The 22,998-nt window shown below is 46.5% G+C and overlaps 1 protein-coding gene and 1 pseudogene across 1 annotated transcript in view; one reads left to right on the forward strand and one right to left on the reverse strand.

Annotated features, from left to right (window-relative positions):
* Positions 1-22,998, reverse strand: part of Prkce (protein kinase C epsilon) — a 514,828-nt gene that overhangs the window by 146,417 nt on the left and 345,413 nt on the right. The window lies entirely within an intron of this gene.
* LOC126504041 (40S ribosomal protein S15a-like) lies at positions 8,091-8,562 on the forward strand (annotated as a pseudogene).

Raw genomic sequence — 22,998 nt, forward strand, 5'->3', positions numbered from 1 at the left:
CCATGGAGGTTCCCACCCTTGTCAGCACGGGGAATCTGGAAATCACAGTGTGCATGCTGGCACATGCCGTATTCGTATTCCACTCAGTGGGAGGCTGGGGGTGGAGGAGCACTTGAGTTGACAAGTTCAAGACCAGATATGGCAACTTGTAAACTAACAGCAAGACCAACAAGTATGTAGTCTTTATTGAAATTGCAAATTTACTTTACTTTTAATTTTTATTAACCTACAAATGCCCATAATATTAGCACAAACTGTTTTTCCCAGCAGTCAACTTTTAGCATTTAACCATAGTCATATATTTTGCTTATTTTTAATTAATTTTTTTTTACTTGCACAGTTAGGATCTCACTTGGCAGCCCAGGCTAGCTTAGAACTCACAGGATAGCTCAGGCTGGCCTCAAACCCATGGTGATCCTTCTGCTTCAGGTTCTTAAAGGTTGAGAACAAAGGTATGGGCCACCGTGCCAGTATATAACCATGTATTTTTTAATGTAATAAAAAAATAAGCCAGGCCTGGCAGTGTAGACCTGTAATTCCAGCCACTGGGGAAACTGAAGAAGCATATGAGAAGTTTAAGGTCAGCTTCATCCGATCCATTCTGTCTCATAATTAAAACGTGTGAAGAGGGCTGGGGACATAGATGTGGTGGTGCCCATGTTGGTCAAGGCCCTAGTTTCAATCTGTAGTATTAACATCAGAAAAATAAAAGGAGGATTCTTCAAGGGAGCCTGCCACATCCAATTACATCAGAACCCGAGGGTCAGAGGGCATGTGTTTGGATAGCTACAAGAGAGACCACTGCAAAGAAAAAGTCATGCTATGCCTCGTGTACAGAAAAGGGAGATCATTCACACAGAGACAGCAAAACACAGGCTGGCTTTTTTTCTAGCATCGAATTATTAGTAATAGAGTGTTGTTCCATGGGGCAAATTCTTCCAGGTGGCAGAATCTGACATTTATACAATGCACAGTATATTAATCTACATTGTATCAAGATGCAAATGGGATAATATGCACAAGAAGACACGCCCGAGCTGTTGTAAGTCTCTTTTGAGCTATTCTTCATGGCCTTTGCTGTTTCACTTAGGAATCAATGACTAAGTCAACACCTTTCTGATTATGTGGACCAGCGAATGTGAATCTTCTCCAGGACAATGGGCAGAGATTCCCGTGGTTCCTTCCTGTGCTACAAAGTTACCACCACCCTCTCAGAAAGCCAGAAGGAATGAAAGTTAGGTCAGAAACACACATGTACTTTTCTTTCTTTAAACCCCAAGGCCAGTCTGAGCAATTCTAAATGCCTGAATTAAGAAAGCAAAAGCATCATGAACAGAAAGATCAATGAGCTCATCATGTCTACGTAAAATAATTTTGTTTTAATACCGCTTTACTCTTTTTCTGTTCGTGTTTTGTCTTTTATTTTTCCCAGAGACAGGTTTTCTCTGTGTAGTCCTGGCTCTCCTGGAACTTGTTCTGTAGATCAGGCTGACCTTGAACTCAGAGATCCGCCTGCCTCTGCGCCCAGAGTGTTGGGATTAAATGCATGCACCACCACTGTCTGGTTTACTTTAACATCGTATATGCTCAGCGCTCTGAGGCAAAGGCTACCTGCCACTAGTCTAGGCCCTCTGGGCTGACGACGGGTATCAAGAGAAAAGCGGAGTTCACAAATGCCTACTATGAACCTGACGGCCTGTGGGGCACAAACTACTTAGGAAAGAAAAACTTCCTACAGTTTGTTTGCAGGCAGACACAATTTCCAACAAGTCAGAATATGTCAGCTAGATGGAATGATTTGGTCTCGACCACTGGAAATAAACACCCCTAAGTTACTCCCAAATGCCTCATTCCTACTACACGTGGCAGCCTCGGCTGTGACCAGACAAAGGGCAGGCTCCGAACTGTAATCAAGATTAGTCAGTTTGCAAGCTTTTGGGAAATGAGCGGATTGTGAGCACAGAAGACACGGTTAGGAAACGTGGGGGAGCAAGTCTGATTCAGTCCTTCACACTACCTGCCCTAGTCTTTGTTTCTCTTTGGCATTAAACAGATTTGTCTCCATGAGTTTACACAACTCCTCTAAATTCATTCTGCAATTATGAACTCAAAATTGACGATCCCCTTAGAAGTGTTAGTAAGTTACAGTCAAAGATGGTTTCAAGGCAGGCTCTCTGCTTAATGTCCCCTGAAGTCCTGAGCAGGGGCTCGGGCCACCTATGCAAGCAGGCTCTCCAGCCTCAGTGACTTTGAATATAGTATGGAGGAACTGGATCTTCAAACCAGCCAAGTAGTGTAACTGAAGTTAGACCACACTGGCCTAAGATAGTCCAAGGCGTCTGTTGTCTGTCTGTCTGTCCTTTAACTATTCTTACATGTAATTAAACTGCAGCCCAATTGCTATTTACCCTTCCCAGTCCCTGCCCACACCCCTTTTCATGTTCCCTCCCACCAGGAATGCCTCTGGCTCTCCATTTTTTTCAGCTGAAACCATAGTTAACCCTCAAGGCCAATTCAGTTCAATGGACTGACTGCTCCCAGGCACCTATTGTGATACGGATAAAGGGGTATAACCTTGGCAGTGCAGGGATCCTGCCTTCAAGGGTCTTCCAGTCAGAGAACACCAGACGTCAGAATCTCCTAAGACATTCACTCCACCCAAACACTTTCCCCTCCACCATATTCACGCAGGTGTTAAACACCAACAATGCCCATCTGAGTAGGGATCAAGTCTGAGATGTCAGTGACATTCACCAGCAAGTCCACCAAGAACAGAATACGATGCTAACCTGTGTGTCTATGAAGAAGACAGCTATAGAGGGAACTGGAAGCCAAGTCCTGCATGTGGCTGAGCAGGCCTCAGAGATACCTCCACCAGATTCAATATTGTCTTCTCTATTTCTCGAATAAACAACAGGAAAACACTTGAAAGAACAACAGCTAGTGTAGGCTCCAGAGGAGGAAGGTAGAGCCAATCTAGAAGGGCCACTTCAAGCTTGGGGGTGAAGTAGGTTTGGGTTTTTGTTTGTCTGTTTGATGACTTGGACCTGTAAGCAATCAGATTCAGCCCCAGGTTTATTTAGCAAGAAGACTCTGGAGCGCCAGTGTGGAGCCCTGAAGTTCAGCTGGGCCAGGTGTCATGATGAAGAGAAAAGGGAAGTGGGGACTAGGAAGCTTCCAAGTCCCTGGAACTACTGCTCCGGCAGGAAGGGGTGAGCCAGATGAGCTGGGAAGGCGGCAGCAGGGGAGGGTGAAGTGGCCGCGAACAGGAGTACAAAGCAGAGTGAATTACAAGCATCAGGAGATTCCTGACGGCTTCTCACTGTAGCTGCCTACTAAATCTCCCTAACCGGATGACTAGAGGCCATCACTATCTTCATTGGGAGATAAAGAAGCCAAAATCCAGAGCAGTTTAAGTAGCTTGACCAACATGGTACAGTTAGTTAAATCAGGGGTGGGTTGAAGCCACAATGACCATTTAGAGCCACTCACCCCGCACCCCTTAACAGACTGCATCTCAGTGGGATTTTGGATGTCCAAGAAATGAGATAAATTGCATTTCAGAAACATTCCCTGATACCTACTAAAATCCAGAAGCTATACAGGCACTTCAAATGATGCCCAGCAAGATATGATGCCCCCAAGAAGAGAACCACAGCTTTCTTTATGGCAATAAGTCTCAATGCTCAAAGCCATCCAGCATTTAAAGGTCCCATGAGCTAGGCCGGAAGGCTCAAGTGTGTCCTCTGAGCTAGCTACTCGGATGGCAGGAGAACCACAGTACAAGGCTCTCCTGAGTTACATAACTAGTTCAAGGCTAGTCTGGAAACTCAGATTCTGTCTTAACATACAAAGTAAGGCAAAGGGATGAACAGATAGCATAATGTTTGTGTTTTTGCCCAGTGTGCACGAGGCCTGGGTTTTATCTCGAATACAACCAGCAACACAAACTAAATAAATTACTTATTTCTGGCATTCCCCTATTTGATGCTGGGAGAGAGAATCTGTCTTATTATAAAGAATGGTTTAGGTCTGCAAGCTTGGTGCACACAACAAGGGTGTCAGAAGCAATATCTGGACACACATCATATGTGTGTGTACACATGTGTGTGTACACGTGTGTGCGTGTGTACGTGCTGGTCAAGGTATCATTAACCTTCACTTCATCTCTTGAGACATTTCAAATCTCTTCACGGAGGACCCCAGCAAGGACAGGGAAGTATTTCGGAGGTAGGATCTTTAGCCACCTCATGCCTGGAGTCTCTTCTGGAACCAGTTCACCTGAAGTTCACATGGCACTTGGGAGCGCACAGCAGTCTGAACTCTTGGCCCCGTGAGATATCCTTCCCACTGGTGAGCAAACAAGTGGTAGGGACAAACAGTTTTCACACAAGTCTTCATTGTACAGGGATAAGATCTGGAGAAACATTTCCCCCTGGTTTAAATGTCTTTATTCAAATGCCACACTCAGAAAATTCCCCAGCCTACTGTGCCAAGACCCAACATTGGCTCTCCTGTCTGGGAACGTCAACAATTTGGCATTTGCCTCCACTTCTCTCTAAAGAGAAATTGAAATGCTATGTAACCATTTGGTTTTGTTCACCTCAAGATTATACCCACAGCATAAAAGGCTTAGAGGAACGGTAAACAGGAAGGGGCCCTAGCTGCCTTGGCCGTATTCAATGGCTCCCTCTGCATTTCCAGCTTAGGTGAGGCAAGGACTGGGTTCAGTCCCTCTCCGGGGCTCTGAGTGCACTCTGACATGCAAATTTGAAACAACCTTTAAAAAGGTCACTCACCTAACCCTCCTTACACTTCAATTTTTTAACATTTATTTTTATTTTATGTGTATGGATGCTTTTCCTGCATGTATATCTATGCACCAAGTGTATCTGCTTCCCACAGATGCAGGAAGAAAGCATCAGACCCCCTGAATGAAGTTTCCGAAGTTGTTAGTGGCTATACGAAGGTTAGGAACTGACCCTGGGTCCTCTGTCTGAGCAGCAGGTGACTTTAACTGCTGAGACCTCTCTCTAGACCCTCCTTCAACAGGCCCCATTTATTGGCAATGGGGCATATACATATAAGTCTTTGCAGCCAGTGCCTTTTTTCCTTTTTGGTACAGGGGCCATGATCTTTAAGACCCTTTCTGTGGCTCCCAAAGGCCTCCTCAGAGCTCCAGGGATCTGCATGTCACTTAGAGCAGGTTCTGTAGGCTAAACGGCAGCCTGAGAGGGAACAACAGACACACAAAATCCTGCTCTCAGAAGCCATCTCTTTCTAAAGTGTGATTGCTGGCTCAGTAATGACTCGGATATTTTTCTACATCTTTTGAAAAAAAAAATGTCAAATGAGTGAAACAATGCGAGCTCTAGTGTTACCAGGGCAGGAACAGGAGCATTAGTCGCAAAGACATTCGACCCTTCCTGAGCAGTTTATGTAACGATGCATCACTTAACCAAAGCACATTAGCTGATAATCCCCTTCTGCCTTGTCACGGGCAGCACCTCCCTGCTTTTCTCACACACAGGTTAATGAGTGATGTAAGGGGGGAGCAAGGCTCGGGGTGGCTTGCACAGAAGTCTGGCCTGGAGCCTGGGCTCCTTATCTTCAAGCCCTCGCTGTCTTCCTGGCTCAGAAATCTAGGAGCACCTTCCATTAGAAAAGACGCCCCATTGCCCCACTCACCCTCCCAGTGAAGTGGTCCCAGCAAGCCCAGAAAAGCTGAGAAAGTCTCTTGCAGCCCTCAGAGGAGGTTTCTTTCTGGGAGTGTCTGTGTCTTGGAGGGAACCTGGCTTGTGGCCCTGGAAGAGAGACACTGTCAAGGGAGGGAAGCATGAGAAAGTCAGCCAGTGGAAGTACTGGGCCCAGGGCATGGGCAGTGGCTATGGAGACCTGAGGCCTGGGAGGCCTGGGCCTTGGTAGAAAAGTGAGTGCTGGCAACTCTGCCAGCCTAGGCCAGGTTTCTCTGAGGTGGGGGAGCCAGACTTCCCTTGGCCCTGCAGAACTCTCTCTGTCTGAACCAGTCTGACAGACTGAACACTACTGTCCTGGCCTCTTGTTTCTTTGAGGCTGGAGGACAAACTCTCCTCCAAACTTTGTGGCCACTCCTCCTGCCAGGGAAATCATAAAGCATCCACACGGCCTCTTGTAGGAGGATTTTCATGACTGCGCCAGCACAGAGAGAATTCCATCAGGTGTCTTAATCTGACGTGTGGGTGCCCTCACATGGTGCACCTCAGGTTTAACACAGTGTGTTGTTTTCCAAAATAACCTCAGCTCATTCTTCTTTTCAGTCACCAGGACTTCCTCGCTGGACTGTACAGGCAGGAACGTGTCTGCTATAAGACCTTAGCATGGGCAATGTCCTCTTTTTAGACCCTCCTCCTGGGGTGTCTGACTGGGCCACTCCTCTTACTTCCATCATGACTCTGCTCATATGTCACTGTCAGCTACGACACCTCTATGAAACGTCTGTGCTTTCCTTGGGTTACAACACACACACTCTCTCTCTCTCACACATACACACTCATGCACACACAAGCACACACACACTCACACACACTCTCACACATACACACTCATGCACACACACTCTCACACATACACTCATGCACACACACTCACACACACTCTCTCACACATACACACTCATGCACACACAAGCACACACACACTCACACACTCATGCACACACACTCATGCACACACACACCATAATCTTTCTTAGCACACTCACTTTCTCACATCTTGTGAGTCTCATTTGTTACTACATTTGATGCTTAATTAATCTGTTTATTACCTTTTTGAGATTGCATGCATGTTCTACACGGGCGGTTTTCCAGCTATTTTTGTTCATTGCTGCGTCCCTAACAGAACAGAGCTTGCATGTAGTAGATACATGGTAAGCATGTGCTGAATGAGATTAGTTATTATAGCTCCTCTGTGGCAAACCACACAGAATTAGGATGGACACATACATACGTTACTTATGCGTGTGTATAAGCATGGATGCTCACATACATATCATATGTCTGGCACCTATACTAGAATCTTCCTCTGGGTTCTGTCCAGGGTGCTAGGCTTCCTTTGAGGAGCCCAAATGTGGGCTGTGAAGAAATAGGCGTCAATGCTGGCCTTTCTTGTGTTTCAGAGGACAGGTGAGCAGTCTCTCTACATTCTCAAAACTGAGAGTCGGATTGAGAAGACGGTCTGACCAGGAGAGAACACGGTGTATGACACGCAATCCCTGAGGCATGCTGCCCCTCCAGAAGGCAGCGAAGGGAAAGACTGCTCACAGGTTGTTACTGTGGGCCTGACGCTGGTGGGTAAGAACAGAACTTGAGCTACTTCATCTGACCCTCATTCCACTCTACAGAGAGGGCAGTATCTCCCATCTAAGGTTCACATCGTGCTTTAAAAAAAACTCATAATGTACTCAGAGACATCATTAAAGTATACATTCCCAGAGTTTGGACTCTCATAGACTAGTTTTTCATCTCAGGATGCTCACGATACTAAGTTTTTTTTTTTTTTTTCAAAGCAAAATTTCTAAACACCCAAGTGTTGACTGTCATCTCCAGGATGACTTGAACCAAGTCCTTCCTTGCTGATGGGTTGGAGCATCTGCTGAGATTCGGTGGCCATCTTAGGCACATTAACAGGAGATTTTAGGGAGCCCTAGACAATGCCCTCTGAGGCTATGGTGCTATCTAAATTGAAACACAGTCTTTAGGCTGAGGGATTGCCAAGCTCAAGGCTGTCCTCACACTGGTGACTCCCAGGTACTCCTTCAGCAGAGCCCACTTTCCCTTCTGAGTCATCGGTAGGAATTCTATGGCTTTCCAGACTCCATTCAGCTCAGCTGAAATGCCACCTCCTATACCCAGGAGGCCCCGAGTCACCAACATCTTGGAACTCGAAGGGTTCAGCACCAGATCATGTGATAGCCTGTGCTGCCTACTGCCTTGATGGTCATCTCAGAGAAGATGAAGACTTCCCTAGTCTTACAAGTTCTAGAGTAGAACCCAGGGTAGTCATTTGCTGGTACATCTTAAGCTAACTCTCGGGGCAGGGAAAAATGGCTCAGTCAGTAAAGAATTGTCATGGAGCTCTTTCGGCCATCTTCCCGCGCCGCCACCATGGTGCGCATGAACGTCCTGGCCGATGCTCTCAAAAGCATCAACAATGCAGAGAAGAGAGGCAAATGCCAGGTCCTCAACAGGCCCTGCTCCAAAGTCATCGGTTCCTAACCGTGATGATGAAGCACGGTTACATTGGTGAATTTGAAATCATTGACGACCACAGAGCTGGGAAGATCGTCATGAACCTCACCGGCAGGTTGAACAAGTGTGGAGTGATAAGCCCTAGATTTGATGTGCAACTCAAAGACCTAGAAAAATGGCAGAACAATCTGCTCCCGTCCCGTCAGTTTGGCTTCATTGTACTGACCACCTCAGCTGGCATCATGGACCATGAAGAGGCAAGACGAAAGCACACAAGAGGGAAAATCCTGGGATTCTTTTTCTAGAGATGTAAAACATAAATAAAGAGCCTTTATGGACTGTGAATAAAAAAGAATTGTCATGGAAGCATTAGAAGCTGAGCTTGATCCCCAGCACCCATGTCACGGCCTTTGTTATCCCAGTGCTGGGTAGCAAAGACGGGTGAGTCCCTGGGGAGTGACAGCTACTCAGCCCAGTCAGTGAGCCTTGGGGTCATACATAGTAAGAAACTGTCTCAGAAGACAAGGTAGATGGCACCTGAAGAAAGACATCTGAGGTTGACCTCTGTCCTCCACATACACACCAGCCTCCAACAGAGCGAACTCTGTCCAATAAGAAGGCGACTAACTATCCTGCAATATTTCTCAAGGCAAGGCAAACACTCGCCCCCCCCATATTTAAAAACTGAAAGTCTCCCAGCTTCACTTAATCATTGTCTCCAAGAGTGCAGCTTCTGCTTTGCCATTTAACCCATCTTCTTGGAAAAGTTCCTTTGGAGAACTCTGCCACTGTAAGAGCATGAGTTTCATAATCAGCAAAGGCTACCCTTAAGGGCTGTCAGAAGACAGTGTGGGGCTCTGTTGCAGAAATCTCCCATCTTGGCCATCTTCCCACGTCAGGCTCCAGGAGAGAGACACAAGACAGCTGCCTGTCCCTGGTTTTGCTCTCCAAGGAACCATTTGTGATATGTCATCATTAATGCTGTTAAAAATGATAAGCCTAAACCCAAAAGGAATGTCTGGCTCACCTTCCTCACCTCCCACCCTCCCAGAAATGCTCAGTCTGCAAACCTCTTGTTATGACTCCTTGAGGGGAGGTCGTTGGGTCTCCACTCCTCCACTTTCCACAATGGCCAAGGATGAGATGGTCCTGTCCCTTCTAAGAAGGAGGATCCAGGTCTATGCATGAAACCTTGACCTTACAAGTAGTGCTGGCGACAGCTACTTCGGTCCATACTCTCATGTCTTCAGTGCATGATGGAGTCTTTGGCAATGAGCTCTCTTCTCAAGAGCTCCCAGACTCTGGCAGGCTGCATACATGGATGCTAAGCTGGGAAATGCAAACTCGTATGGCCTCTAAAGAGAAACTTCATACGATGATCAATCAGAGTCATTCTCAGTGAGGAGACATCGGCAAGGATTAGAGTAGCTCATTCTGGTCTCAGCTTCCTGATTAGGACCTTCTAGAGTTAAGGGCCCTTTGGTAAATCAGCCAAACTGGCTTTCTTACTCCAGTCAATATGACTCCCACTATCAACACATCATCATTGCCTGAGCATTTTTCAGCCTAGCCAATAAAAATGCCCAACAGTGACTTTCTGAGGTGACTTGAGAGGCAAGAAAGTAGATGGCAGTCTTTCAACCAAATGCACGGCTGGAGGCAGGCAGGGAGAACGGTTCAGGAAGGCTGCATTGAAGCGGGGCTCCATGACAGTTAAGGATAAGTATTCCAGCAAACTCAGGCCACTTTAGGGAAGCGATGCTGGCTTTCTTAGGAAGTGGCAGGGAGTGGAGAGCTCATTCCAGGGGTGAAGGTTGCCTCTTTTCCCCCTTCCCAAAATTAACAGTCCCGGGAAGAGTCGAGACACACATCCTGCTCATCCTCACAGATATCAAGGAAGTAAAGTGAGACAGCAATATGCAAACAGAACACATTTTGAAAGCTGTCTTGGAACTTACTATGTAGACAAGGCAGTCCTTGAACTCACAGAGTCTGCTTTCTATTGTCTCCTGAATGCTAGCACCACCAAGCCCAGTTTGCGCACACGAATCAAAAAAAGCCAGGAGCTGGTAAGAAGAGAATATACAGATAGTAGAGAGTTTGGGGTGGACAGAAGGGTCTGGGGGAAATCAAGATGGAAGAAGAGTGTGTGTGTGTGTGGGGGGGCACCAGCATCACTAGACAGACAGCGCTGGGCCATTCGTACTAACAGGAGAGCGGGAGGTTTGGTTACACACTGGAATTTTCAGCAAGCAAAGGCTGAGATTGCAGAGCGCAGCTTCAGAACTAGGAGAGCTGGCATCTTACTTTAAAGGCTATGGGTGGTATCCTGACTTGTAGAATGTGATAGTAAAAGTAAGCAAACTATTTTGATCAGGCTTGAAAACGTCAATGAATGATTTCAAATAAAAATCTAAGTGGCTACCCTCTTCAAACCTACTGTTTCTGTTACTACCCAGAGCAGGATGTAAGGAAAGCCCATTTAAACACGCATTCCCACTCACATGGAGCTTGCTCCCTCAATCACACAGTCGGTGCTTAAACTTAGGATGCACTCTGGGGAATCCAGTGTGTTCTGGACTGAATAAAGCAAACACCCAAGTTCTCACCAACCAGAAGGGGGCATGCAAATTGAAGGCTGTTTTCAGAAAGAAAACTGCCAACTCTGTGGATGACAAAACCAACGAGGAGAGGAAGCAAAGACGCATTCTGTGTCAGACAGGGAAGGAGAAGCAATGGATTCAGAGGAGGAAAGAGCCACGTCGTTTAGATGGGGAATTCCTCTTGGTTGGGCATGATTATAATTTGCCCTGAGACAGTCCCACAGCAATGCCCCCAGGGGATGCCAATGCCAGACCTCAGTATAGTTGCTCCCCTATGATGCATCACACTCAAGGATGTAAGAGTTTTCTGGAATACCAGCAATGGGAGAGAGGGGCAGACCTGGGGAATTCCCACGGTCAGTGTGCGGCTGGAATACCCAAATCATTTCGAAAATGGTATCTTCTAAACTCCCCACCCCCACTGTCAAATGCCACTGCCCTGAGGTATTCTGAGATGACAGGAAATGCTTAAGGCCAGCCAGCAAGCCAGAGAAACCCTCTCGAGACTCCTGCTATGGGTTTAAAGGACACAGGCATCAGACACGGTCAGCTGATGGACTGGTGAGAGACTGAGCTGGGTTTTCAGCAGATCTGCTAGAAGCCTGTGTGTTTGTGCATCTAGAAGCTTCTCCAGTGTGGTCCTCCCTGTGTGCTAGGTCTGTCTAGAAATCTGTCCATCTTCTGAGAAGAGGAAGCCACCAGTGAGGCCATTGCCACTCTGGGATGTAAGGCTCTTGGGAGTCAGTGCACTAGGCCTCCTCCACAGCTTTGCACATAAAAACATTATTGTTACCGTTGTTGTTGCTTTGAGATGGGGTTTCTCTGTGTAGCCCTGTCTGTCCTAGAACTCACTACGTAGATCAGGTAGGCCTTGATCTCTGAGATCCCTGCCTGTCTCTGCCTCCTGAGTGCTGAAATTAAAGGCATGAGCCATCACTACTTGGCTACATTAAAAACATTTTTACAACTCCCTAAGTAGAAACAGGGTCACAGGATCTTCCAGTCTTGTTCTGGGAGTGTATTTCCCTCTCTGCGTCACAGGGAGGACATTTAGGAGAAGGTGTAGTGTGGGAAATAGTTACTCAGACACATGGCTTGGGAAGGGGGTCATTAGTTGCAAAGCCTTCTATTATAGGGACCCTAGAAAATCCCCCTAAACATCATTTCCTCCACTTATATATTTTTTTTTTTAATGCTGCAGGAGTTTGCTATTTTCTTGAAGTTTCCTCTTCCTGACTCTGTTCAGGATGACGTAGCTGTTTACTTTAAGGCTCAGGAGCTAGCCAGCATTGTAAGAAAAGAGGCCCCCCACCCACCCCCGCCACACACACACAGAATAAGCCACTCTTTCCATGACGTTTTTGTAGTAAGTATACATGGACAGGCTTGCTCCTGTGCAGTCTCAGTTCTGCTCCTGCCTCCTCTTTCAGAACTCACTCATCTCTATCCTGGCATCCTGGCACTGGGGGCACAAAAGGAGGCCATGGTGGGAGGAGGAAGGATTAAGGTCAGTGAACAAATGGGGTCTTCACTGATCGTCTCCAAGGCACTTTTATGGCCCCCTCTGTTATGGTGCCATGTTGAAACATCCACTCCTACCTCGGTGTAGTTGTCCATGAGAGGAGGGAAGATGGGGCTGACTGATAGGAAGAGGTGACATCATGCCTCTAAAGGGAAGAATGGGGGCTGGAGAGATGGTCAGCGGATAAGAGCACTAGGTCCTGAGTTCAATTCCCAGCAACCACATGGTGGCTCACAACTACCTGTAAAAAAAAATCTGGTGCCAACTTCTGGCCTGCAGGGACACATGGAGGTAGAACACTGCATACATAATAAATAAATAAATAAATAAATCTTAAGGCAAAGAATGGATCATCCAAGGCAGTGACTGGAATGGGAACAGCTGGGGCAATGGAGCAGAGACCACCTCAGCTCAAATCACAGTTCTCTTTCAGGTTAGATGCATGTCTTAGGACACCTGCCTCCTTCAGCCACTGGGAGGATTTATCAATGACTATAATGAGCTTTGGAAAATGACAAACACATGGTAAGTATTGTAAAAATGTCAACTCCTTGAAGTTATAATCGTGTGTGTGTGTGTGTGTGTGTGTGTGTGCGCGCGCGCGCGCGCGTGCGTGCACAATTATATTAGCTGCTTTGGAGACATGAGGGAAAGGAGATGATGATGAGTGGTACAGCCAGAGGCGTGTCCACAGAATACAGGCCGTCATTTGGAAGGGACACCCAACAACTAAGGTTTTAAAATCTATGTGACGATTTATTAAATAATTAGTAGAGGAAAATGCAAAGGTGCCTATGATTTTCACAATACAAACTGCCAAATAAATTGCTTGGCTATAGATTCCTGGCTATAAAACAAGGCTTTTCAACCTGTGCCCTCCTTGCATAAATACTGCTGGAATCCGATGGGCTTCTGATTCCGTGATGCTTTTATTAGATAGATAGATAGATAGATAGATAGATAGATAGATAGATAGATAGATAGATAAAACTTTTATACCATCCTTAGTGTCCCTGAAGTTCTAGGATTATCGCTTTCTCATGGAGCTGAACAGACTCCATCCTCCCTGGATCCTGGAGTTTGTAAAATGGAAGCATCCCCTTGTCATCTTTAGTGTTTGGAAGACCAGCTCTGCTTTTCTCTATGACATCCACAGGTGCCTATTTCAGTGTTCACCCAACATCGGGGGGCTGAGGCTCTCTCTGGTTCCCAGGGCACTGGGCTGTTTTTATCCTTAGATTTATGTAGTGTTAAAGCGGTATAGAGGAGCACTGGGTCAAGCAGGTGGATGGGAGGATCTGACCTACGTGTATATAGGTCTGTTCTCCCATTTTGTTCTCTTTGTACAATGACATATCACACCAAGTCTGCTTCAATTTGGTGCGCTCTCAGCATTGAGCTCATGAAGGGTGATGGGGGGGGGCAATGATCTTTGAAATCCTCATATTGAAGGGACTGTGTCCCCAGAGGTCACTTTTCTCTGACTTGTAGGACTGTGCCTATGACCTCAGTTTGCTCATTTCTCTGACTCTGAAATTCTAGGCTGACTTTAACAGGGCTTGTTTTCACCCAGGAACATGTCGCTCTCTGGGTCACCCCCTCAATCTTACCTTCCTAGGTAGGCTAGAAGTTCCTTGGACATCTTTTTCTGTCCCCAGACTATCCTGATACTGAATCAAAGATCCAGCAGCTATTAGAAAAAATATTAGCTGACATATACTAACACAGAACACTTCCTCCCCAGGGGCTGGCTTGTGGTCCCGGTGTCTTTTCATACATCCGGTAGCAGTGATTCCGGTGAAAACCTGTATACCTTCTGAAGTTGATTATAATGGGAATTAACTTTTGAAAAATGAATAATCCACTCCTAAGTTTATTAGTTTTTTTCAAGTTCAGATTTTATTTTCAAGTTTTCTTCCAAGTGGGGTGTTTAATCCCCCACACTTCAGAAGCTACAGCAGGAGAAAAATGAATTTAAGGTCACTTTGGACTAAACAGCAAGTTATAGCTAACCTGGGCTACTAACAAGCACCTATTTTAATGAAACAAAACCACCACAGGGAAAAAAAAAACTAAAGAAAACAAATCAAAAGCCCTAAACAAGAACAGCTTCCCAGATGGAAGCACCTGTCTGACACTTCCAAGACTTGAGAAGGCTGTTTCCATCTACTGCATCCACCAGGTACCAAATTCCTCCGAGAGCACAGGCTTTATCTAGTTCCCATCATACTGGACTATTTTCTTGCATATTAACATGGCTTCCAAGACCATTAATAAATGTCCTCAAAAGAATAAAGCTGGATAAATATGACTATGCAATGTTTCAACAATATACTAGTATTTCGTTTGGTGCTGACAGCATGCTTTTAGTGATAACACTGGCTAACCTAGAAAATCTTCATACAGTAGAGCATGATAAAGTAAGTCGGATTGAAGCTGTTGCCCCCAAAACAAACCAAAGCTGGGCTGCTTAAGTGGTGGCAGATCATCAAAAACAAAAATCACCTGCCCTGATTCCTTAGATGCTCAAACTTACTGTGCTACGCTTTTCATACTCCCTTTGGAGGGCAGGGGAGAAAAGCAAACTCATAAGGCTCAAATCCAGCCCCACACGAGAAGGTCCAGCACTAATAGCCTATCAGGTAAGGAGCTTAGCTCCCTAGCAACCTGCACACAGACATCCCAAAGTGGATTACACGTTGCTGCTGAATCCCACAGAGATGTAGTACTGACGCGGCAAACAAATACATTTTCACACCCACCCAAACTAAGGGGGCTGGTGGGGAAATTCTTTTTGCCTGGGATCCATGCTCATGTTCTCTTTAGAACATCATGGTGAAGACAGAATGTTCCGGCGGGGGTGGGGGGTGGGGCGGGAGGGCTGCAACTTCCTATTGGCTGTGCCGATGACACTCTCATTCCAGGAAAAGAGTCTGCTTAGTCTCTTGCTTCCCAAGATCAACATTGATTACCCAAGATACCAGCCCTGAACAGTTATCCCAGAGTTCCCTGGGTTACAGGCATACCGAGTCTGCCCGCCCCACTATAAATAAACCAGCTGCCATTTCAGTTATATATTGGTCTCCTGGGATTCTAGTTTCTGTTAATCTTCAGGACTCTAGCTACTTCTGGGCAGTCAGACAGAACCAAGTTTCTGGAGGCCTACTAGTTGGGTTTGAGCTCAGTCTCTACCACTTTCTGTAGCACAGCCTTTCTTTAGGATAATACGCCTGCTTCACAGGGTCTGTGTGAAGACTGAGTTAGCAGTATTTAAACTGCTTGCAACTGACCCTGGCATTCTGGAGTACTCTATGAGCTGCTGACGATACTATCATCACTGAGCTGAGGCTGGCCCTGCAGTAGCAGAGGGACGCTAGTCCACCTAGAAGACCCGGCTCTCCTTGCCAGGTTAAGCTAATGTCCTTCAGTCCCAATGTTCTTTTGCTGTTATTTTGTTTTTGTTGTTGTTGTTGTTGTTTTTCAAGACAGGGTTTCTCAGTTGTTATGGAGCCAGTCCTGGAAGTAGCTGTGTAGAGTTCAGGCTGGCCTTGAACTTACAGAGAATCGCCAGTTCTCTATCGCCCGGTTGCTTGGATTAAAGGCCACCTCTACCCGGCCAGTCTTGATGTCCTTGACTAGAATCAGTAACCACCTATGACAAAATGCCCAAGAAATCAAGGCAAAGAAGCAAAGATTTGGGCTAGCGGTTTCAGTTCATGCTTAATTGCTTCTGGGCCTGTGCTATACAACATCTCTGCAGCAGCAGATGGCAGAGTGGAGGCTCACCTCATGGAGGGCAGGAAACACAGAGCACAAAGGAGCTGGAATAAGACACATCCCCCAAAGACGCACCCCATTCTGTGAAGTCTCACCTCCTGAGTGTCTCCCAATGGCCTATCAAATTGAGTCTAGAGCCCTCAGGATCCAGTCACCTTCCCAATGTCCCACCTCTGAACATGATGCACTGAGAACTAATCCTCCAATACAGGAGCCTCTGGGGAAACCCTCTGGGGTCTGCATTGGTGAGACTGTCCCAAAACATGGCCTTCCTGGGGAATGAGAAATAGAGCGGCCCCAGCCGGAATTTCCTGAGATCTGAAAAAGGAGCAAACGCCTTTAAGGGAGATGCAAGAAACCCCTGATCTGGTGACTTGGTCCAATTCAAACTATGGGCTGCAGAATACAAAGGACAAGCTCCCTAATTCCTAGGAACATACAAGCAAATAAGTGATTTTTACATTAACCGGCTAGAGTTGCAAATTTACAGACAGATCTTAGGGCTAAGAAACAAAACGATATAGCACAGCATGTGTCCTCTAACTGGATAAGATTCTGGGAAGGAGTGGATCAGAAATTTCTCGCTTGGTGCCCTCCGCATTGTGAGCTTGCTGTACGGCAGGTAGGCTAAGAGCTCAGGCCAAGGCTACTGCCAATAACAATGTAGGCTAAGGCCGGGAGACAGGTACTCCATCTTTTCTCTTTCTGAAGCTGGCACTGTTCGGGGTTAGGTCTCCTAACAGTCACTTCTTAATTCCGCTTCGTGAGCGGTTGTCCGGTGGAAGCAAACACACCAGAGGGAAGCGTGGTGGTGAGAGACGCAGCAGTCCCAAGTCCACCTGGGCTCTGCCTACACCAAGGACATGGGGACTCTAGAAACCAACAGATGGTTTGCACCCGCTGCATGTCAGAAAGTGGGTTGCATGTCAATAAGACAGCTGTAGCTCTTCGTCACAGAGCTTCATATGTAGGATTCTGACTCGCTGAGAGCATGTTTGAATTGGAACTGTGATTAAGAAAAACAAAACAAAACAACAAAAAGCAATGGTCTTGTACACAGACAGGCTTTGGCCAAGGTAGGCTATTTTACTGAATTGAACTTTGAAAGCCAGGAAACAGAAGTCCTGTCTCGTAATGATCTTCTTAATGTCTTCATCCCCTTCAAGCCTTAGTAACGGGTAAGGTTAGAGTGGTCTTACTAGGGGTTTCTAGTGATTTCACATTCACAGACCCTTAATGTCAGATTTAGGTAGGATTTTACAAATCACATTTTCTGAGCTCCCCTCTATCCTTTGCCATCCGTGATTATGAGCAAAGAAATCAGTACCCATAGAAGTGTCTCTGGGAAAGCCTCGTAGGCAGAAGCCAGAGCAAGATTGGGCAGTCTTTCTGGTTGTAGTTTTTTTGAGGCAGGGTTTCTCTGCATATCCGCGGCTGTCCTGGATCTCGCTCTGTAGATCAGGCTGGCTCTGAACTCAGATTGAAGGTGTGCGCTACCACCTCCTGGCTTAGAAGGGGCATTCCTGATACGCAACGCTCTTCTTGTATACCATGGTTCCTACAAATCAATAGGGCACTGTGAACTCGAATGGCCTAGTGGGCTGTACCCACCACCTGGCAAGATCTTCAAAGCTAGAGAGGAAGGGCCAGTGGGGTTATCTGAAGTACCAGAGCCCACTGGAACAAAAAGTCCAGGTTATGTGAGCAAAGGCCATTGCTTCAGCCGAGAAATTTCAATAGCCACGCAGAAACTTCTCCATGGAATGCCCATGTGACTCTCTCTGGAAAACATCACACCACTATCAAAATTCAACACCAATCTAAAAATAGACACTCTAAAAAAAGAGGTAAATCCTGAAATCCAATCAATGGGGGTGCTGGGGAGAGACTGAGAGAGCTGACGTCAACCACGAGGAAACTGGCTTTGTTTGCCGCTAGTTTTAGATTTCTACACGAACCTTTTCATTTGGATTAGGAAACACACTTGACATCTTAGAAGTGTGCCCATCACGTACCAAGGCTGGCAGTGGCCTCTGTTCTCATCTTCCCATTAGTCCGGTGCTCTAGACCAGCCACTAGGTCACATGCCTTCCTCACAGGCTGGTGGGTCTTCCAGATACAGAGGAAAATGGAACGGCCTATGCCAGTTCATCCTTCAAGACCTCTCATGGTCTCTGGGCTCCTGGGTTGTTCAAACGGCCTCCTCCCATGTCCCTGCTTTTCATGTTTCTCTTCAATTCACGCTACGTGGAGTTGCACGGGCTGTGCCTTCCAAGTCAAAGTTCCCTGGAAGATCTTTAAGGACGTCTCTTCCTGCGTGAGTCTGGACCTTTGCCTGGCACTGGTAATAGCTGCAGCGCTGAGCCGGAATCTCCCCCAAGCAGCTGTCTTCCTCACCGCTTCCCAGTATGAGCCTGTTGTGTCTGCACAACATGGCATCCAGGGCCTATTCCTGTAAAAATCTTTTGCTCCCTAAAACTCTCTGTCTCTCCCCACCCCCACCAACCAGGCAGAGTCCATCCTTCCTCCAGCCTTTCCCACAGTGGCCCTCTTCTCCCCGAGGACACACTGTGATCTGTGCAAAGTGGGCACTGTGACCTGAATCCCAGCTCTGTCTTGCTCGGAATGCTAATATGTGAAAAGGATGAAGTGGGGCTGCTCTGGCATGTGGAAAAAGTGAGCTGTGAAGGCCACCATGCCACAACATGCATGGGGTCTGTTTAAATACCCCACCACCACCACCTCAGCTGAGGCCCTGCTACAGAACCTCGTTTGAAAATTAGCAGCGTTAGAATAAACAAGAACTCAGAGGAATGAGTAAGTATGTTCCCTCATGGTAGAAAATGAACCAGACACAGACACAGACACAGACACACACACACACACGCAAACACACACACACGTTAAAACATATGTTAAAGGTGTTTAACTCTTAGTCTGAATTATGTCATTGTCAATGATTATGCATAAGCCACTGTCGAGTTGACATTCTAGGAAATTAGAAGTACAGAGCAGATGGTTCTGCTTCTGAGAGCCCTGGGCCAGCCCTCTTGGGGCAGAGACGACCAGTGCATTCTGAATCTCACTGTAAGAAAGGTTCATAATCTTCCCCCTAAATTCTGATGAACCCTGACAGAAGACAAGCCTTTGTGGCCACCTTCAACCAATGCAAATTTCTAGCCTGGGGCCCTGACATAGTCTGGAAGTCTAGAAATTATCCAGAAGAACACTGAGAGCAAGGAGAGGAGGAATTCTGTATGGCCAATGCCAATTGTAGGAATGTGTATATCAAGTATGTGGGTTTTTTAAAAAAAATCAGGAAACCCAAAATTGTTTTAGTAATAGTCATTTGAATTATTCTTTTTCGTCCTTTTTGAATTTTCCAAAATGTAAACAAAGAACAAATATTTTTGGGCTTGGCAGAGTGGAGCATACCTTTAACCCCAGCACTCAGAAGGCTGAGACAAGTGGAGCTCAATGATTTTGAATCTAGCCTGTTCTATGTAGAAAGTTCTAGACATAGTAATAACCTAACTCAAAAACAACCCCCCCCCCAAAAAAAGCCCTGTGTTTGAAACCTAGAATGAAGCGAGTACTTTCCACACTGTGGTACAATGAGCATGCCCCCACGAGGTGAGACCATGACATCCCCTGGCCACCACTACAGCCTGTGATGGGGAGTGTGGTACCTCACGGCATGGCACACAGTAGGTGCTCAACATACTATAACTGAAAAGAAGAACGTGAGGCCCCACACTAGCCTCATCCGGATGAGGGAGAAAGACAGGCAAAGCCTAGGGCCTTGCTGGCCAGCTAGGCTAGCCAGAATGACAAGCTCCAGGTTCAGAAACCAAGGCCTTTTTTTCAAAAAGGGAGCATGATGGGACATAATCCAGGCTTATCTCTGACTTCACACATTCACATGCAGGTGAGGATCCTACATACAATTATTCAAAAGAGCATATCACCCCTCCCCCAAAGTTAACATATTTGTTGATATTTGGTTGGTTAATGGTTTGGGGTGGGGGTTGTTTGTTTGTTTGGTCTTTCTTTGAATTAATCTTGTTATGTAGCAGAGCTTGGCATCAAACTTTCTATCCTCCTGGCTCTGCCTCCAAATGTTAGGTTTATAGGTCTGTGCCAAAGATCATACATTCTATGTTCATTTCATCACAATAAAAAAAAGTGGAAAGAAAAAAAAAGGATAATGCTCAAACTTATTTTGCCACAACATGTGAAGAAGATGTAAGATGGATTAAGTGGTGGAAGCCTTGGAAATCAGCTTTGCAGTTCAGATATAAGGTTTCCTTCCACACAAAGAGGTTAGCTCCTATAGCAGCTCTCGATGAAGAGGCAGCATGCGCCACCATGTCTGCCCTGGGGTGGGGACACAGGAGCAAAGCATACTCTGTGACTGTGAATTTCATCAGAGTGAGTCCTTGCTTCAAGACCTGAGTGACAGCCTTCTTCATCAGGCTCTGTGGTGATTGGAAAGAAAATGGCCCCCAAAGGGAGTGGCACTATTAGGAGGTGTGGCCTTGTTAAAGGAATTGTGTCACTGTGGAGGTGGGCTTTGAGATCTCATATATGCTCAAGCCACGCCCGTGAGACAGACTACTTCCTGTTGCCTGCAAGTCAAGATGTAAGACTCACAGTTCCATCACCAGCGCTATGTCTGCCTCCAGGCCACCACACTGCACCGTGATGATAATGGACTGAATCGCTGAAAATGTAAGCCACCTCAATTAAATGTGTTTCCTTTATAAGAGTTGCCATGGTTATGGTATCCCTTCACAGCATCTAACCCTAACTAAGACAGGCCAGCTTGGTATGCACTCCACCCCTCTACAGACTCATCCCTCAGTTTTCCTGGGGAAGCAGAGATTATCACTCAATGACTTTAAACACTGAGAGTCCCCTTAAGTTGCAGGCCACAGGTCCCCTGAATGTGTGAGCTGGCCAAGGAGGAAAAATGGCATTGCTGCCTAGTGCCATCAAAGAAGGTATCTTTCTCAGAGTCTTAATCCCTTGGATAAATGATGCGTCACTCAAAGTCTGAAGGAAGCACCCACAGACTCACTTCACCTAGACCTGTTGAAGATTTCCAACCTTATCACTACTTAGAATCTTCTACTGGCAAGCAAATTGATTCCCTGAGGACTGCTAATCCAAAACCAACCCACTGTATTGAACAGTCTCAGGCTTCCCCCCTCCCCCAGAGACAGCCACCAAAGGGGTCAAAAGCCCTCCAACTCCTCCCAGCACCTGCCACTTCCAACATCATGTGGTCCAGCAGGACCGTGGCCCACATGCCAGCTTGCTTTCTCCACTCTCTTAGGTTTATCTTTTTATTAGATTTGCCATCTCTTTTTAAAACTGCCAATCAACTTGTCCTCCCTCAACCCCCTTTTTTGTCCTTTAGGATTTGCTATTCTACTAAAAGTCAAAACAAACATTAGAGGGCCTCTCCTCCGTTGTCAATGCTTGCTCTGGGTAACTCTCCCCATGCCCACAGAGATGATTAAATCACACTTGAAAAACATCTCCAGTTGCTTTTTCAGGATTTTCCATGCAGCATGTTCCCTAGGGCTGGAAGGAGGCCGGCCAGCGGAGATCCTGTAGGAGCTCAGCCCTGTTTCCTTCACAGCAAAGTCCTCCAGGATTTGGCTTCCCAGGCCTGGCAGGAAATGCCAGAGGGTGGGGGACGGGTACAGTACGCAGAGCTGCAAGTTTTAAAGAAGCAAAACCATGGGTGAAATTGTCCCAGTCGGGTTTTGCGGGATCCAGCTGACAAGGGCGGTTTTGCAGTGGCGAGCATAAATACAAACACAGAGAATCTAAAAGGGCCTGGGAATTTTAATTTTCTGTTAACCACAAAATCAAAACAAATCGACTGCTTGGGGGCAACGGGACAGGCAAGTTCTGAAAAGTGGCTTCTCCACCAAGCTCTAACCTGGAGCAGGCCATGTCTTTTGGAACCCATGGGACACCTGCAGTCCCTAACAAAGGCTCACAGCACCGCTGTCCCTTTTCCTTCAGCCTCTGACTTTCCAAGAATTTATTTTCCTATTTTCTCAGTATCTACCCTCCCCCCCCAAACTTCACCTCTTTCTTTATGCCATTTTTCCATAATGGAGCAGGACGCAAGTGCTAGGAAGTCCAGTGTGGGGAAAATGTCGAAAGTGAAATCTAGAAAGAACTTTGAGGCCATCTCTTGACAGCTCTTACCTCCTTCTAGATGTTAGCCCTACTTCAGGGTCCATTTTTGCAGCTTCTCCAGTCTGGTTCAGATTCTCTAGAAACCCAAAAGGCACATAACATAGCAGGAGCCCAAGTCTAACAAGGGGCTGAGTTTGATGGAAATGGAATTTGTGGCCCATTGATTGGCCCACCTGCCCTGGAATGCTGGAGGGAGCGCACTTTCTTCTTCCAGCACCTAGGAAGATGACTGCAGCTGGCTCGCCAAGAGCAGAATGGCTTAGTGTAGAAAAATCTCATCACTATTAGCATTCAGCTTGGTCGTTCAGTGGGCTGCAGCCGCCAGACATGATGGAACCATCAAGGTAATGCTTCTGGGTCTGCACATCCATCACCCCTGGTTGCCACACAAGACACAGGCCCTGACTTTACGCTCTTCCAAGCCTGCAGTCAACTGGCACACAGCACACAGCTTACAGCTCTGCATCATTTACCAGGAAGTTCTCAAAGCAGTGTCCAGGATAGCTGTTTCTTCCCAACAACAAACCCCGAGCCTATTAGTTCCTTTTCTACTGCTGTGATAAAATACCATGACCAAGGCAGCTTAGGGGCAAAGAGTTTATTTGCCCTACGGTTTCAGAGGGTTAGAGTCCATGGCAGCAGAGCAAAGACA

Source organism: Alexandromys fortis, unplaced genomic scaffold (assembly GCF_014885135.2).
Source record: "Alexandromys fortis isolate MF-2015 unplaced genomic scaffold, M_Fortis_MF-2015_v1.1 scaffold_42, whole genome shotgun sequence".
Taxonomy (NCBI): domain Eukaryota; kingdom Metazoa; phylum Chordata; class Mammalia; order Rodentia; family Cricetidae; genus Alexandromys; species Alexandromys fortis.